The following is a 15,550-nucleotide window of genomic DNA, read 5'->3' on the forward strand; positions in this document are numbered from 1 at the left end:
TTGTGACAGTGACATCTCAATTGAACACTGATATAGTATGCTTAAGACTTCACAAAGCCTTTGATAAAATTCAACTTGAAAGGCTGCTTCACAACTTATGTTAGTGGCACTGGGACTTTCCTTCGGGGTTCTTCTGAGGAGCCACTGTAACTTCAGCTGAACATCAGCAGGATCCCCAGACAGATGTATAAACGGGGGGTTCCACCTGTCTTCTCTCAAAGTTAGAGCAGTTGATCAGCACAATACCCCCTCCGCCGACCCAGTAAATTCCCAGCATAGATATCCAATAACAGTGCATTTCTGGCATTTACAACATCTTGGGATATTCAGAGCTTTTCCAGCTTGGGAATGGAATGCCTGCAGTCGGAGGAATGTCCAGATAAAGGTAGCCTTAAAACGTCATTCACATTCCCTCTCCAGGAGGAACAGTGAGGCAAAAGCAGCAGCCTTACAGTGAAGCCCTTTCTCTTGCTATTAAGATCAGAAACTGGGAGCTGTTGCTTGACACCCTTCCTGATGTCTGTGTGTTAGAACACATCCTCTTCCGAATCACTCTCTGTCCTAGATCAATGAAGCTTACTTTCTTCTGGGCCTATCCTCAGATGTATGATAAATTCAGTTTAATGTAAATTACCAATTTCTGTTTAAAACAAAGCTCAACATGTTAAGTAGAATTCCATTTGACCCTATTTTTTCCTTTGCTGTTGTTTTCGCACAAATATGGCATTTTGGCGCTGAATCCCCCACTATCAACATCCTGGGGGTTACCATTGACCAGAAACTGAACTGCAGTAGCCATCTAAATCCCATGGCTACAATTATTTTGGAGGATTCTCTATTTTTTTCTGGCACCCTCATCCTTCTTTGTCCAGGCTGCAGAGTTTGTTTTTCTTACACATTTCTCTTCATATTGTCATATTAGGCCATTTAAATTTCTCTGATCTGCTCTTTACTAGTGTTTGCTTTGTATTATCCTGCATGCGGAGCACTCTGTCCACATAGGTATTCCATTAGTCCTCAACTGAAGTTTTCGCGAGCACTATCCCCAGTTGATTTGTTTAAGCTCATTCCTTACGACTGCAAAATTGACCCTTTTACAATTGTATATCTGAATATTGATTTGCAGCATTGGTTTATACCTGATCGTAGGATCATACAACACAGAAGGAGGTCATTTGGCCCAATGTGAAAGAGTTATCCAATTAATCCCACTCCCTTCCTCTTTCCCCATATTCATGCAAATGTTTCCTTTTCAATTATGCGTCTAATTCCCTTTTGAAAGTTACTCTTGTATCAGCTTCCGTAACCCTTCCAGATCATAAAACTCTCTGCATAAAAAGTCTCATCTACCCCTCTGATTCGTTTACCAATTTTCTTAAATCTGTCCTTTAGTTATCGACCCCCAAGTCGATCAAAACTTCTCAAACTTCATCACTTTATGAACGTCTGTGGTGCCATTGCTTCTATCTTCAATATGCTATCACAGTCATCCTTGTGCAGACCAGAATATTATGTTTGGTGGGATGACCCAAAGGCTGGTTTACGGAACGCTCATATCTGACACCCATTTCCGCACAAATGGATTGTAAAATTATTGTGCATCCATGAACAGTGACCTTGCTATTCAGGTGCATTTAAAGAAAATAATTTCTGCTCCTTTGTTTTTTTACATGGGTGACTAATATTCTGAAGCACTTTGATAAAAAAGGTTGCTTCTGCATTTGAAATGTTTGTATAAACACCGTCTTTTATTTTGTGATGATATATTTTCTCATAAAGCAGCATGCCGAGTACGTACTGTTGTAACAATCACATGAAATGACCACTTTATTGATAGTCTTTATTGCTAAAATAACTATTTGTTTCAATACAGATTTTTGTCTTTTAACATATTTACATTTGGAAGCAAGTGGGCTATAAACAGTTTCTCGGAGGAGGCAGTGATGTTGAACAGAGCTTAGAAATATTTGCTCTGTTCCTTTTTCTTTTAATGTCAGAGTTCCTGAAATCACTCTTTCTGGCCTCTACTTTAAGACAGTGGTGATTCACCAATAGCAGTCAAATAAATAGTTCTGTCTTAGTCAGACTAGTGGTTTCCACAGTTGTGCTAATTGCAAATTTACTGGAAATACTATTTGTACGTTCGATTTTTTTTCAGATCCTAATTGTGTGGTTTCAATCTAGTTCACCTCTTAGTCTCTGTATAATCCTACAGAAAGCTGCTTAACTGTGTGTAGTTTTATCTTAGTGATAAATTAAAGTGCAGGATATGTCAAAGGTGGATAAAACCAGAAGAGAAAATGTTGTACTGTCTCCATTCTGTGCTTCTTTTTGACACAATACTGTCAGTTACCAGAGTAAAGTAATTGGGATCAATTTTCATGTCAAGCGGATGTTGGGTGGGTGTGGGGAGTGAACAATGACACAGCCCACCTAATGACTTTCGTGAGAGATCTGAATCATTTTAGGTTCGGGTCTCATTTGATGGGGATTGGCAGTTAGCCCACCAATCAGGGGAGGGGTTAGGGAATTTGGTTGGTCACTCACCCATGGAGCCAAGCTGCAGGTGAGCGTTTTTTGGCGGATGGGGGGCTGGAGGCAATTACTTGGAGGGCCCACTGAGCGTCCTGCATTGGTTGGAAAGATTCATGCTCCTCCGCCCCAACAATAATTATTGCCACAATTTTATTTAGGAAGGGAATTTGGGAGCAGTCACCAGTGGTCCATTTAAGGACTGCTGACTGGGCCACTCCACATCCAGTACCAATGGGCAGAGCGTGTGTGGCACATGCCCCATCCATTGATAGCTGACAATTGCATTGGAGTCCTACAACCAGTCTAGGACCTCAACTTGAATATTCTAATGTGTCGTTGGCCACCCATTTTGATGTCAAATTGAAAATCAAGACACGCAGGCTTTGGGTAGCTAGGCAGAAGCAAGACTAAAAACAAATTGTCTACCACCCCATTCTCCAGCGTGAAGGCAGTAGGTGTGACGGGGGATGGGGGAATGTGTGGTGTCGGCAAACAAAAATCGCCCTCTTTATGTCAGAAATCGCATTTATAATGAATGATCTCATTTTTAACCTTTTTTAAATTCAACTCCTGCTTTCTTGCAGGGTTAATCTTAGTATTTACCTTAGCACGACGCGAGGAATGCAACCTAAATTTCCCATGTAACAAATGATCTGTTAGTACCATGTCTATAGACATTGAATATATATAGCCTCTTCAAAATCCTCTTTCTGCCTGCCTAAGATATCCAGTTGAGAATTGAGTTAAGCTCCGTTTGCATAGTGAATTATAGTAATCTCACTCGCCAATTCATTTAAATGCACATTTCCATCTCTATAGAATGACGCTAACTCATTTTTTGATTAAAATTGCATATTAGTTCATGAAATGCAATCTATATGCTGTCTTCTTCATTCCATAAGAAGTTACATTTTGGAGACCTGTTGTCTTTGACAAAGTAGGGATGTCAAAACTGATAAAGGGAACATTTCCCCCCCCCCCATTTTTACCATCTAGTGTTAGCATCCAGCATGGCCTACACATATAGACATCTTCAGCTATTTCAAGCATTTTGTGTGGGAAACAATTATTAAAGGTATAAATAAAAATGTAGATTAATTCTCGTTGGATTGTGAGATAGAGAGATAGCTGATGTTACTTTATATTTGTTTACAATAACAGGACTTCTGAAGGTTATTGACCAAAGACTTTAGTGTCTGAATAGAAAATTATTGGCTTTAAGTAGAGGGAGAAAGCAGCTCAAAGATAGGCCAAGCCAAATTGTTGTAGACCATACAGCACAAAACTGTTGACCATATCTTATTCGAGAGAGCCTGTAGGATGTGTAGGGCAAAGAGGTGCTTAGCTGTCAGCCATGCTTCAATGGTAGCACTCTCACCTTTGAGTCAGAAGGTTGAGGGTTCTCATCTTCAGCACACAATCCAGGCTGACACTCCAGTGCAGTACTGAGGGAGTGCTGCACTGTTGGATATGCTGTCTTTTGGATGAAATGTTAAACTGAGGCCCAAACTGCCCTCTCAACTGGATGTAAAAGATCCCATGGAACTTTTCTAAACAAGATAATGATGATGAACTCAAAAAAGGAAGAAAGATTTGCATTTCTGTAGTGCCTTTCATGACCTCAGGACATCCCAGATCACTTTACAACCAAATAAGTACTTTTGAAGTGTAGTCACTGTTGAAATGAAGGAAACATGACTGCCAATTTGCACCAGCAAACTCTCATAAACAGCAATGTGACAATGACCATTTAATCTATTTTTCTTAATGGTGTTGATCGAGAGATAAATATTGGCCAGGACACCGGGAATAACTTCCCTGCTCATCTTCAAAACAAAGATAAGGAGCAAAATTTTCACAGGCAAGGGGAGGCAGGTTTGGGTGCATGCGGGGAATTAAATCCGCTTAAAGTGACATCAGGTCGGGATCCCGACATTATCCTGCCCTCTTCCAGGTTTCACCTGGTTGAGTTTTAAGACGAGTGGTGTACCCCTCTTGGAGCTATCAGTAAGGTAATTAGATTATGCAAACAGGCAATTAAGTGTCTCTTTAATCCTGTCTTCTGGATTTAACAGTCAGCAGACCTATTTCCTAAACTATCAGCAACTCTTCAAATTCACCAAGGTGAGTGCACAGTGGGGAGAGTTTCTTCAGTGAAACTGACAGGCAGGGAAGCCTTTGGTTAGTGGAACTGAAGAGCTGCAGCCCTGGCCAGGTGAGAGGATGCTGCTCACAGCACTCCTTCTCAGAGAGTGCTTTCACTGCTTGACAGATGATTGTCAACTTTGTTGAAGTCACTTAACCTGCCTTGCACTTCACACACCTTCAGCTGTACTTCCCTACTGCCAGCCTTCATGGCATGGGAGCAGCTTATCCAGCTCCATCTGCACCTCCGATGTAGAACAAGTGGAGTTGCAACACCAACACCGCCATCACCAGCTGCCTTCTCTTCAACCACATGCCACTCCACAGGGCAGAGGGAATGGTCAGAGAGTTCCAGCTTGAAGGAGGTGAGACCCCCAATACAGGATCTGCTCTCTCAATGTGTGTGAGCATGAATGCCTCAGAAGGCTCAGGTTTTCACTGCTGACATCTGCAACCTCCTGGAACAAGACCTCCTTCTCAGTGGATCAGGTGGGCACTCATTGCCAGTGGCTGTCAAGATGCCTGTCACTGGAGAGCCATTCCCCTCCCCCTCCCCCACACTGGATCTCTGCCTCTCCCCGAGATTGTGTGCTCTTCTGCAAGGAGAGGAAGCAGAGAGTTATAAGTGTCACAGGAGAAGAGGGAAGGACACCATATGTGGAGGGTGCCTGTGAGTCGTGGGTATGAGAGAGCAATAGGATAAGAGTAAGTGTGAGTATTGGCTGTTCAGATGGGGATGTGAGGAGGTGCCTGGAGAGAAAGAGGAATGATTGAAGTTGCAGGGTGTGTTGGTCTGAGGAGTGCTGTGCAGGAGAATGCTGGAAAAGTCAGAGTGTGGGGCTTGGCACCTGAAAGTATTATGCCACTCACCTTAACTGCCCTCCTGAGGTCCTGGATCCTTTTGGTGCACTGTCTCCTGGTTGGAGGGATCACACTTCTGCGGTTGACTTCCTCAGCCATTTCCATGAGCACCTGCTTGGTTGGAGAGGCCAGTCTCTTTCCCGTCCTTGGGAAAGATCACCTCAGTGCAGTCCCTCAGATCCAGATAAAAGCTAGACACCAGAGAAGCAGCTTTCCCGGGTCTCGTTTCCATTCCTATCGTAGCTGCAGCCTCAAAAATCCATATCCATTTGAGCCTTTCTGAACCCTGCCAGGGTCTCTTTACTTAAAAAAGCTTCCTTTGACAGAATGGATGCATCATTGCACCCACTCTTTCTGATTGGCTGGAGAACCTGGAGGCGGGTTGCTAATGCCATGGCTCAAAGAGCCGTCATAAAGCCCACTGCAGATTCCAATGGGTTCCTGACCCACTACGGTCCCCTTTGTATCAGCAGGGACCATGAGCTGAAAATTCTGCCCAAGCTTTCTGGCCAATGAAGATCACAAATGATGCCTGACCTGTTGCGTATTTCCAGCATTTTCTCTTGATATGATTCATTTTCAGTGCTGTTAGTAGAAATTGATAACATTTATTCAAAAAATAAATAAAAAGAACATCGTAATGTTTGGCCACAATGGACCAAATAAGCTGAGAATTCCAAATTTATTTTTATTGCTGACTATTGAAAATACAAGTAAGCTGCAAAGAATTTGATTGGCCAACTAGAGTTTTATTTGGGAGCCATTAGACTGAAGATTTTAAGCTTCGTAAAAGGATTGAGATTCGACTGTGATTAAACAATATCATGCTGACATTATTTGAAACTATCTCTGCCACTAAACTATTCCTAGATGTTTTCAAATCCCTCCATGGCCTCGCCTGTTTATATCTCTGTAATCTCCTCCAGCCCCACTACCCTCTCAAGATATCTCCGCTGCTCTAATTCCGGCCTCTTGTGCATCTCTGATTTTAATCACTCCACGATTGTTGGCCATGCCTATAGCTGCCTAGGCCCCAAGCTCTGGAATAACTTCCCTACACCTGTTCATCTCTCCACCTCGCTTTCCTCTTTAAGAGACTCCTTAAAACCTACCTCATTGACCAAACTCTTGGTCATCTCACCCAATGGGCTGAATTTTACCGGCCCCTCGACGCCGCAGGTCACGGCGTGGGGGCCGGTAAAATTCAGCGGCGAGAGGCCCGCCTCGACCCGCAACGTCGAGAAGGGCCCGCCACAAATTACCGGTGGTGGGGGGACCTTGGTGTGGCCCCCCGCCGCATGGTGGCAGCACCACAATTAGCATATGGTAAACAGTACTTACCTTTGCTGATTATGCAGCCTGCCGCCTCTCCACTGACACGTCCTGATTTTTCAATGAACGGACGGCCGTCACTGGCAGTCCCGTTCACGATTGGAAAAGCCGGCGGGTCCTCAGAGGCAGAAGGTTTTACGGCAGAAGGTAAGCTTCTTTTCAGGGATCTCACTCTGCATACCTAAAGGGAGGAGGGAGGGGGGTATTACAGGGGTTTCACTCCGCATTCTTAAAGGGGCAAGGGGGGATACACAGGGGTCTCATTCTGCATTGTTAAAGGGAAGGGGTCTGGGATTACTGGAAGGAAAGCTGTGCTGGTATGAAGGGAGGTACTGTGTACCATTCCTCCGTAAACAGTGAACGCTCTGTTTGTTCATGTTTGTGAGGGGGCATTGGCACACTGGGCACCCTGTGTGTGGGGAGGGTACCAGAAAGGGCAGGAGCATTATGGTTATATGAATGGTGGGGCAATCTGTTCAGTTGGTGGGATCTTGATGTGGTCATGCTGTGCCACTCTGAGTGTTGGCCAAGATGGGCAATGCCATGGCACGCCACATAGTTGATCCAGGAAAACAGCTGATGTACCCGTCAACACCAATCCCTGCTCTGTTAGGAACCTTTGAATACATGAAAGGGTCAACTTTATTAATCACATGGAAATAGGTATGGCTAATCCTACACATTGTGTGATCCTCTGCACGGGGATCCGTATGCACCAGAGGCAATATCAACAGGCAGATGCGATCCATGTAGAGACCCCCTGTCGTGAGCAGCAGCCTCCAAGGGGAGCTCACCATTACGTTTGCCGTGCATTTACAGGCCCCACATGTCATCGGATGTCAGAGCACCAGTTTCAGAGGTGATTGTGCATGTAGAGAGGGTGGTGACATGTCTCTGTGCTCTGCTCAAGGATGACCCGCAGCCCATATGCTTTGGTGGACATCCCATGTCTTTGTTCCTCATAGTGGCAGCGGTTCTCAAGCCTGACGCCTTTGCAGCCTTTTAGGGGCCCACCAGAGACCCTTGTGGGGTCACACAGTCAGCAGTGCACTGCTGCATCAGGGAGATCACCAATGTCCTGCACCGGAGGGCCAGTGAGGATGTCCGCTTCAGGACGGACTCTCACAGCCAGGCCCAGAGGGCCTTTGGTTCTGGCACCATTGCCAGAGAACCATAGGTTGTAATGTTCGTAGACTGCACTCATGTGGCCTTCAAGTCTACTGCCAGGCTACCACCTGCAGACGTCACCATTAAAGGAGCCCTCTCAATCTAGGTGAAGCTGGTATATGAACACCGCAGATGCTTGTTGCGAATGTGTGACTGCTTCTCAGCTGCCATGACACCTGGGTCTTGCGTCAGTCCTGGCTGCCACCGCTGTTCACTGAACTGGCACAGATGGAGGGGTGGCTTCTTGGAGATAAGGGCTATCCCTTGCAGATATGACTCCTGACACCAGTGAGAGACCCCACCACTGCTGCAGAGGAGAGATACAACGCCAGTCACTGAGTTACACGAGCCACCATTGAGTAGGAGATCGGCATGCTTAAAGAGCGCCTCTAATGCCTGTATGGATAGGGTGATGCTCTGTACTGCGGGCCGAAAAGGCCAGTTCCTTTCTTTGCTGATCTGCACAACTACGCATCCAATAGGGGCCAGGCCTGGCATGATGAGGAGGGACATCAACAGGATTCCACCTCGGACGATGAGGACGCTGAGGACCTACAACACGAAAGACGCATGGGAGGGCGGATGGCACTCAGGCTCTGCACGCAGGGCTAACAGTGAGCTAGGGGTGTACAGCAGTGGCTTATCAGACAAAAGCTGTCTGCTCCAAAGGAAACGACATGAGCTCTGCAAGCCACATGTCACCCTTGCTCACCTGCTGTGCACCAGTCCATATCTGCAGCATCCCTGTGTAAACCATTAGAGGCAGCAGCTGACTGAGCCAATGTCCATGTCAGTGTATCCGTGGAGATGCTCATGAGTATGGTAGCATGGCAATGATGCTATTGCATACGTTGGCTCTCCTGAAGGGCCAAAGGTGCAAAGAGATGTGACATTGGCACTACATGCTGGCACACATCATTCACACAGAGAAAAGGACACACATGTTGGTGAAGAACATTTAGTCAAAGATGCATTTACATTGCTGTGACACACGTGCATTCCCATTTGTGTCAGTGTATTCTCTGTAAACCTCTGTAATACCTTTTATGGTCTATTTAAGTCTCACGTCCTGGAATGTGCAAAATTAAGATTATTCACCCAGGTGCAGCACGCCTTACAAGAAGGAATGTTACACTTGAGTGGGAGAAGAGGATCGCAACTTCACAGGACACTGGGACACAGCAGGGTAAGTATGTGGCAGCAAAGTGGAAAGTGCTGGGGTCACTCAGCAGGTCAGGCAGCATCTGTGGAGAGAGAACAGAGTTAACTTTCAGGTTTGTGAACTTGGACAAGTTAACTCTGCTTCCCTCTCCACAGATGCTTCCTGACCTGCTGGATTTCTGCAGCACTTCCTGCCTTGCTGCCAGATTGACAGCAGCCCCCTCTTCAGCCATCAGGTAAGTATTCTTTGACAGCTGTCAGGAAGCAGATGCTGGGGCGCGTAGAATAGGGCCCCAGCACCTGCTGCACAATTGTCAAAAACTCTCTCACTGCGCCGAATGTCCCGCCTCTCCCCATGTAATATTGTTGTGGAGGGCGGCTTGGCGTCGTGATTTTAATGAGGCCCGCGCATAATATCATGGGGGCTCTGCAGCGGCCGCTAAATGTGGGCACTCCACTGAGTTGAAAGGGCGTCGCCATGCAGCACGGCGCCTGAATAAAATTCAGCTCAGTATCTCCTTTTGTGGCTCGGTGTCATACTTTGTTTTATAATGCTCCTGTGAAGCGCCTTGGGATGTTTTCTTATGTTAAAGGCGCTTTACAAATTTAAGTTGTTGTAACTCAACAAGGAAATAATCAAATTATGTGGCTGATGGATTCTTGATGAATGGATCATATTAACAAAAAATCTTGCATCTTGAAACCAAAGCAAAAACCATGTCACAAAGTTGAGAAAACTAGGGGAAAAGTTGCCTTCAGCTGAGGAGTCTGAAGGAGCCAGCCTTCACAACATGCAGGGGCATTGATCTCGTGTACAGTGGAGAGTGTTTCTGTGGACTTGGTGGAAATGGTGGATAAGTCAATGGAGTCCACTACTCAAATTTTAAACACTGCAGGATATATGCCAGGCCCAGAATACTCTGGAGTCTGTGACCAAGCAAAAGATATATGAAAACAAGCTGACAGGAGAAGGTTCTAAGGACAGTAGTGACTGTTAGAGTGGTAACTAGAACTGACCATTTCACTGGGTTTGCAAGACTTAGTTGAGACAATTCAGTCTGTTCTCCCAGCGTCCTTAGACCCACTGATACAGCAGCAATCACCATTGGGTTGCAAGGAGTGATTTACTTAGCATGATAATAAACATAGGGCACATGATGCTAAGGATTAGCTGTATTTAGAGTTTATATGAATGCTAAAGTAAATTGGAAGTTTGTCTGGAACAGTGATTGCTTTTTTTTGGTGGCTTGCTGCTGTGTGGTCTAAGCAGATGAGTTTCGAGTTTGGGAATATCCCAGAAATGGAACAAGGTTCACAGGCCTTGGCATATAATGTTGACATCGAGGCAATTGAGGGGAATCAAGCGGAAGTAAAAGCTCATTTCTTTGTTTGTTGAATAACATTCATTGAAAGTAGTTGCATATGAGTTGCTGTCACTTCTCCCAGGCCTCAAACAGTGTAATCTTAAAATTGAAGGAGAAAAGTTCAGTGACGTTGCAGTAAGAAAAAATTCTTAAATCAATTTGGTAGGCTTCACTGAGAGCTGCAAGTATCCAATATCTGCAGTACTGCCACATTGACAACCTTCTCATCCTCTTAACAATACACAGTAGTGTTGTTTGAGGTGCAGGTTAGAAGCAGTAATCGAGTAACTGAGTGGCTTGCTAGGCCACTTCAGACAGTTGCTAAGAATCAACCACGTTGGTGTGGAACTGGAATCACATATAGGCCAGACCAGGTAAGGACATCAGTTTCCTTCCCTTAAAGGAGATGAGTCTGTCAGTGGCTTTTTTTCGACAATCTGACTGTTTCAAGGTCACTTTTATTGATTTTTCCCTTTTTTTTGACTGAATTTAAATTTGAACTCGCGTTCTTTGGATTACTAGTCAAGTAAAATAACTACTACATTACCCTACTGCATTTTAAGCAATGAATGATGTGGGAACGGTCTTTCATTTTCAGTAAAAACATGCTGAAAATAGCACATCTAAATAGTTAAGACCAGGCAATAGATGAGCCTTAAAAGAATAAAGATCACCCTGTTAATAGCTTACCATATAGTAAACAGTTCAATAAGCAGCAAAACCTAAAAATGGAATTTTAATCTCCACTTTTAGCTTTTACAATTATGATTGACATGATGCAAATATCTAAAATAAAAACCCTTTCAACAAAATAAAGCATCTTCTGTAATTTTTTTGACTGTTGTTAGAGGTTGAAACTGATATCGTTGTATTATTAAATCGTAATCAGTTTCCTGCCCTTTAATTGAAGACAATGAAGCCTTTCTTCATTGTACGGTTGATGTCAGTAGTCTTGTTGCACAGTTGATACTTTGCCAAGTGGAGGTGAACATAGACAATATGAGGAGTTCATCTAACAGGCCAATGATGACATCAAGGCACGACCTGGCCAAAGAGGTGTTCGCACATAATGGGGACAGAATTGGATAGCCCCGAAAACGGGCACAGGGATTGTGATGCACAATTAACCTGCACCTGTTGATTACAATGCAGGCAACATGCCAACTTCTTGCTACCTGCTCATCTCCATGGTCTCTGCGTCCAGCCAGCCCTAACAGCACTGTTCATTGATTAGACACATTGTCATGCAGGCCCTCACCTGCCAAGAATGAGGCACATTAATTTCGCCACATGGACCTTAAACTTCAAATTGTTGCTGGGAAGAAAAGAGGGCCTATTACAAGGAATTGCCAGGCCCCTCGCCAGAAAGACATTTTTGCATACTAGCAGACAGGGTTGGAACAAAGGAACCAGTCCCTGCTCCCAATACACAGAAGACGTGGTCAGACCAGTTTAGTTACATGACTAACTGGCTGTTGCAGAGTTTTGAACTGAGAGTTTTAAATTGGCCACAGAGAATTTGAACAAGGCAGAAAGCTGTTTGCTCCTGTACGGAAAAGACCTCTCCTGGTTGGCTCGCAGCAGCCTCTCCTGTCTGCTCTCATCTCTTTCTCACCAGCTTTGGAATCCATGGAAGGCACATGAACCCCAAGAGAAAAAAGACTCCTACAGTGAACAAGTTTTAAGAAGAATACTGGGCTCCAACAAAAAGCAAGAATTACCTACAAAAAGACCCTACAGTGAGCTCGAAGCACAGTAACAGAAACTCTTCAGATATTGCTCCAAACCTCTCCACTTTATTTTTCTTCTGCTCTTTTCTGTCTCTATCTGCATGTGTAAATCGCCTATGCATGCTAGCGTGGGGCGAGGTGTGTATCCGTAGGCGTTAACCAAATTAGAGTTTAAGTTTAAATTTTAATAAATTTCACTTTTCTTCTTTAAACCTAAGAAAGCCTGTTTGTGCTCATTTGTGCCTTATAATTGGAAAGTGGTGAACAAGGATTCACCAAGGGGGAGCTGAAAACACTGTGTGTTTAAAATTAAACTCTGTTACAGTAAGACCAGATGAAGGCTGAGAGGGACCCCTGGACACCTTCCTTACCTGGTCGTATCAACATCAAGGTACCATTATCATGAGTGGGTAGCACCACTTAAAGCTTGTCTGCACTGCTTAAGGCCAGCCTTTATCTCTTAAAGGAGAGATGCATTGTAGCTGGAGCAGTAGTCTCAGCCACTGCTCAAATCACTAAACACCCATCACTCACATACCAACCATCTCTATCAATCAGGCCTCATACCTAACATTCATATGCTTTGCCTCACCCTCCAACACTTAGCACTGCTGCAAACCTCACATCCACATCTCACAAGCTGCACAGACCTCCAGCTATTCAACCATGACAGCCACATCAGCCAAACAGATTGCACGTCCCTCACTGACATACATCCCTCTCTTTTGCAGGACAAGGAGGAGCACAGCCAAAGGCAGCTGGAACTAACCAGAGGAGACAGGCGGGCGTGCGCATCCTAAACCCTCTGGAGGAGGCATTATAGGAATGGCCATTGCTGAGGCTGTGAAACCAGCATGAGGATGTCGATGTTTATGGAGCCTGCTCCTCTGGTTAGTTGTTTAATTCTCCACCACCATTCAAAACTGGATGCCCATACGGTGCTTAGTGCAACCATGAGTCCTCTCTATGCTTTGTGCTGCTGTAGCATGCCACACATGGAAGAAATATGACTCAGGTCATGTCAATGGCCAAAAGTACCAGCATGAAGCAGATATGGGTGTCAGGATCATTAAAAAAAATTATGGGCATAGTTGATCTGAAATTTTTATGTCAAATATAGTAAAATATCCACTTGGTCATGTCATTGTGGGAAGGAACCATAACGTTGGTTAACAACTTGGAACAGCCTAACCTGTTACATGCAGATGTCACCTTTGGAACAGTAGCGAAAGTATGGACACATGAAATGAACTCCTACTCAAAGGTGGCTTCAAGGTTGTGACGGCTTCAGAAATTACATGTTAATTACATTAAAAAATGCTCTCCAGGAAGATCCATTGTCTGCAACGACCAAAAACATTGGGATAATGTAACAATTGACTCCTAAATGTGCAGACAACAGCATTGATAGTATTATGTTCCTTTGCAATATTGATCACTTAACAGAACTCCTACAAAGATGAAAATAATGTGGCAAGCGGATCCAACGCCAGTGTTGCTCAAAGAGCATTCCAGGAGTTACTTATAACGTGACTGCCTTACGGCCTTTCACCTGGGACATTTACAGACCAGGACCTCCATTCACAACCCATTTTCCATAGAGCAAGTGAAAGTACATGATTAAAACTGTAAGACCTAGAGTTTTCTCCTCATTTCTCCCTCCTTACTCCTGAATTTGAAATCACAGCTTGACTATATGACTCATCGCCCCATGGTACTTCATATTACAATATCCTTGTGACCCTCTCGAACAGTAGGCTGGATGTAAAAGTGCGCCGGGTGACATTGGAATCGAAACAGCTAACATGCTTGTACGAAATTCCTTTGTCTGCAATTTTAACAGAAGTGTTTATTTTAAATGGCTGAACACAACATTGGAATAGCAGACAAAGGAATTTCATACAAACATGTTAAGTTCAGATACTAATATCACACATGATAATTTGATCCTGCCTGTTTGGAATTGTGAGTATTCACAACACTGCCCAGTCCTGCAATTGAATTTCTATCATTTTGCAGCAGTAGCAATAAGTAATGCATGGATGTGAATGCCCTAATCTGTACCTCCTTTTGATTGTCAACTTTAAATACTTTATTGGTAACTATTGGGGTAGATCTTGACTTTGGGCGATAGTGTAAAGCTGATGATAGTCATCGACCCATTTAATAAAGAATAACAGAATTTTTATAGCACAGAAGGAGACCATCAGTCCATTGTGCCTGTGATTGCTCTTTGAAAGAGATATCCAATCAGACCCTCTCGCCTGCTCTTTCCTCATATCCCTGTAAATATTTCCTTTTGTTAAGTATAGATACAGTTCCCTTTTGAGAGATGCTATTGAATCTGTTTTTATCTTTCTTTCAGGCTATGCATTCCAGATCACAACAACTTGCTGAGTAAACAAAAAATGTTTTCACTGACTTCAGTAGAAATATAAATCATGGGAGATGCAAAGCGGGCTGCCAACTCGCTATCGCGCATTTCACACTCTCGCACAAAGAAAATTTAATAAAGCTCATCCCCAAGTCCTTACCATTGAGGAAAATCCCAAAACACAACAAGCAGCAATATCAGAACCCAAAGATCATGAAGACAGTCTGTAGATTGAGATGGGTGGAGGGATGGGGGTAGGTTGGGGTGGGATGCGGTGGTAGAAGTGAGTGTTATGAGGTCTTTAGAGAAAATCTACCCCATTATCTTTAGAGCAGCCAATTTATATAGTGAGCAGATATTTCTCATGATTCTGACAATGCCCTAACCCTGAACTTGAAGGCTCGTTTCGACCCACTAGCATGTCTCTAACAGTAAACCCGCATTGATGACATTCCGAATAAAAGATTTCCTTTTAACACAATAAAAGCATAGTTAGTGCACAGAAAAAAAAGTGCGATAGGTGCAATTTACACTTTTGGGGTTTAGTCATAAAGCAGAGAGTATTTTCTTACTGGTAATTTGAGATTAGTTTTGAAGTACAGTGCCTTGTATGATGCTGTTGTATCTAATGTGCCTCAGGGAAATTGATGTGAGAGGGATTAAAGAGTGTTGTTTGATTCATGTGGCCAGAGTGTGTAATGTGTTAGCTGTGGTAGTACTCTTGCCCTGGGATGTTAGAAGGTTGTGGGTTCAAGACCCGCTCCAGAAAGCTGAGTCTAAGTCCAGGCTGACATTCTAATGCAGTACTGAGGGAGGCTGCACTTGCAGGTTAAACTAAGTTAAACCAAGGCCTTGTCTGCCCACTCGGCTTGATGCAAAAG

The 15,550-nt window shown here is 44.1% G+C and overlaps 1 protein-coding gene across 5 annotated transcripts in view; it reads left to right on the top strand.

The window, feature by feature from the left end:
* Positions 1-15,550, top strand: part of LOC137384237 (myosin-16) — a 246,035-nt gene that overhangs the window by 100,695 nt on the left and 129,790 nt on the right. The window lies entirely within an intron of this gene.

The sequence above is a fragment of the Heterodontus francisci genome, chromosome 26 (assembly GCF_036365525.1).
Source record: "Heterodontus francisci isolate sHetFra1 chromosome 26, sHetFra1.hap1, whole genome shotgun sequence".
NCBI lineage: Eukaryota > Metazoa > Chordata > Chondrichthyes > Heterodontiformes > Heterodontidae > Heterodontus > Heterodontus francisci.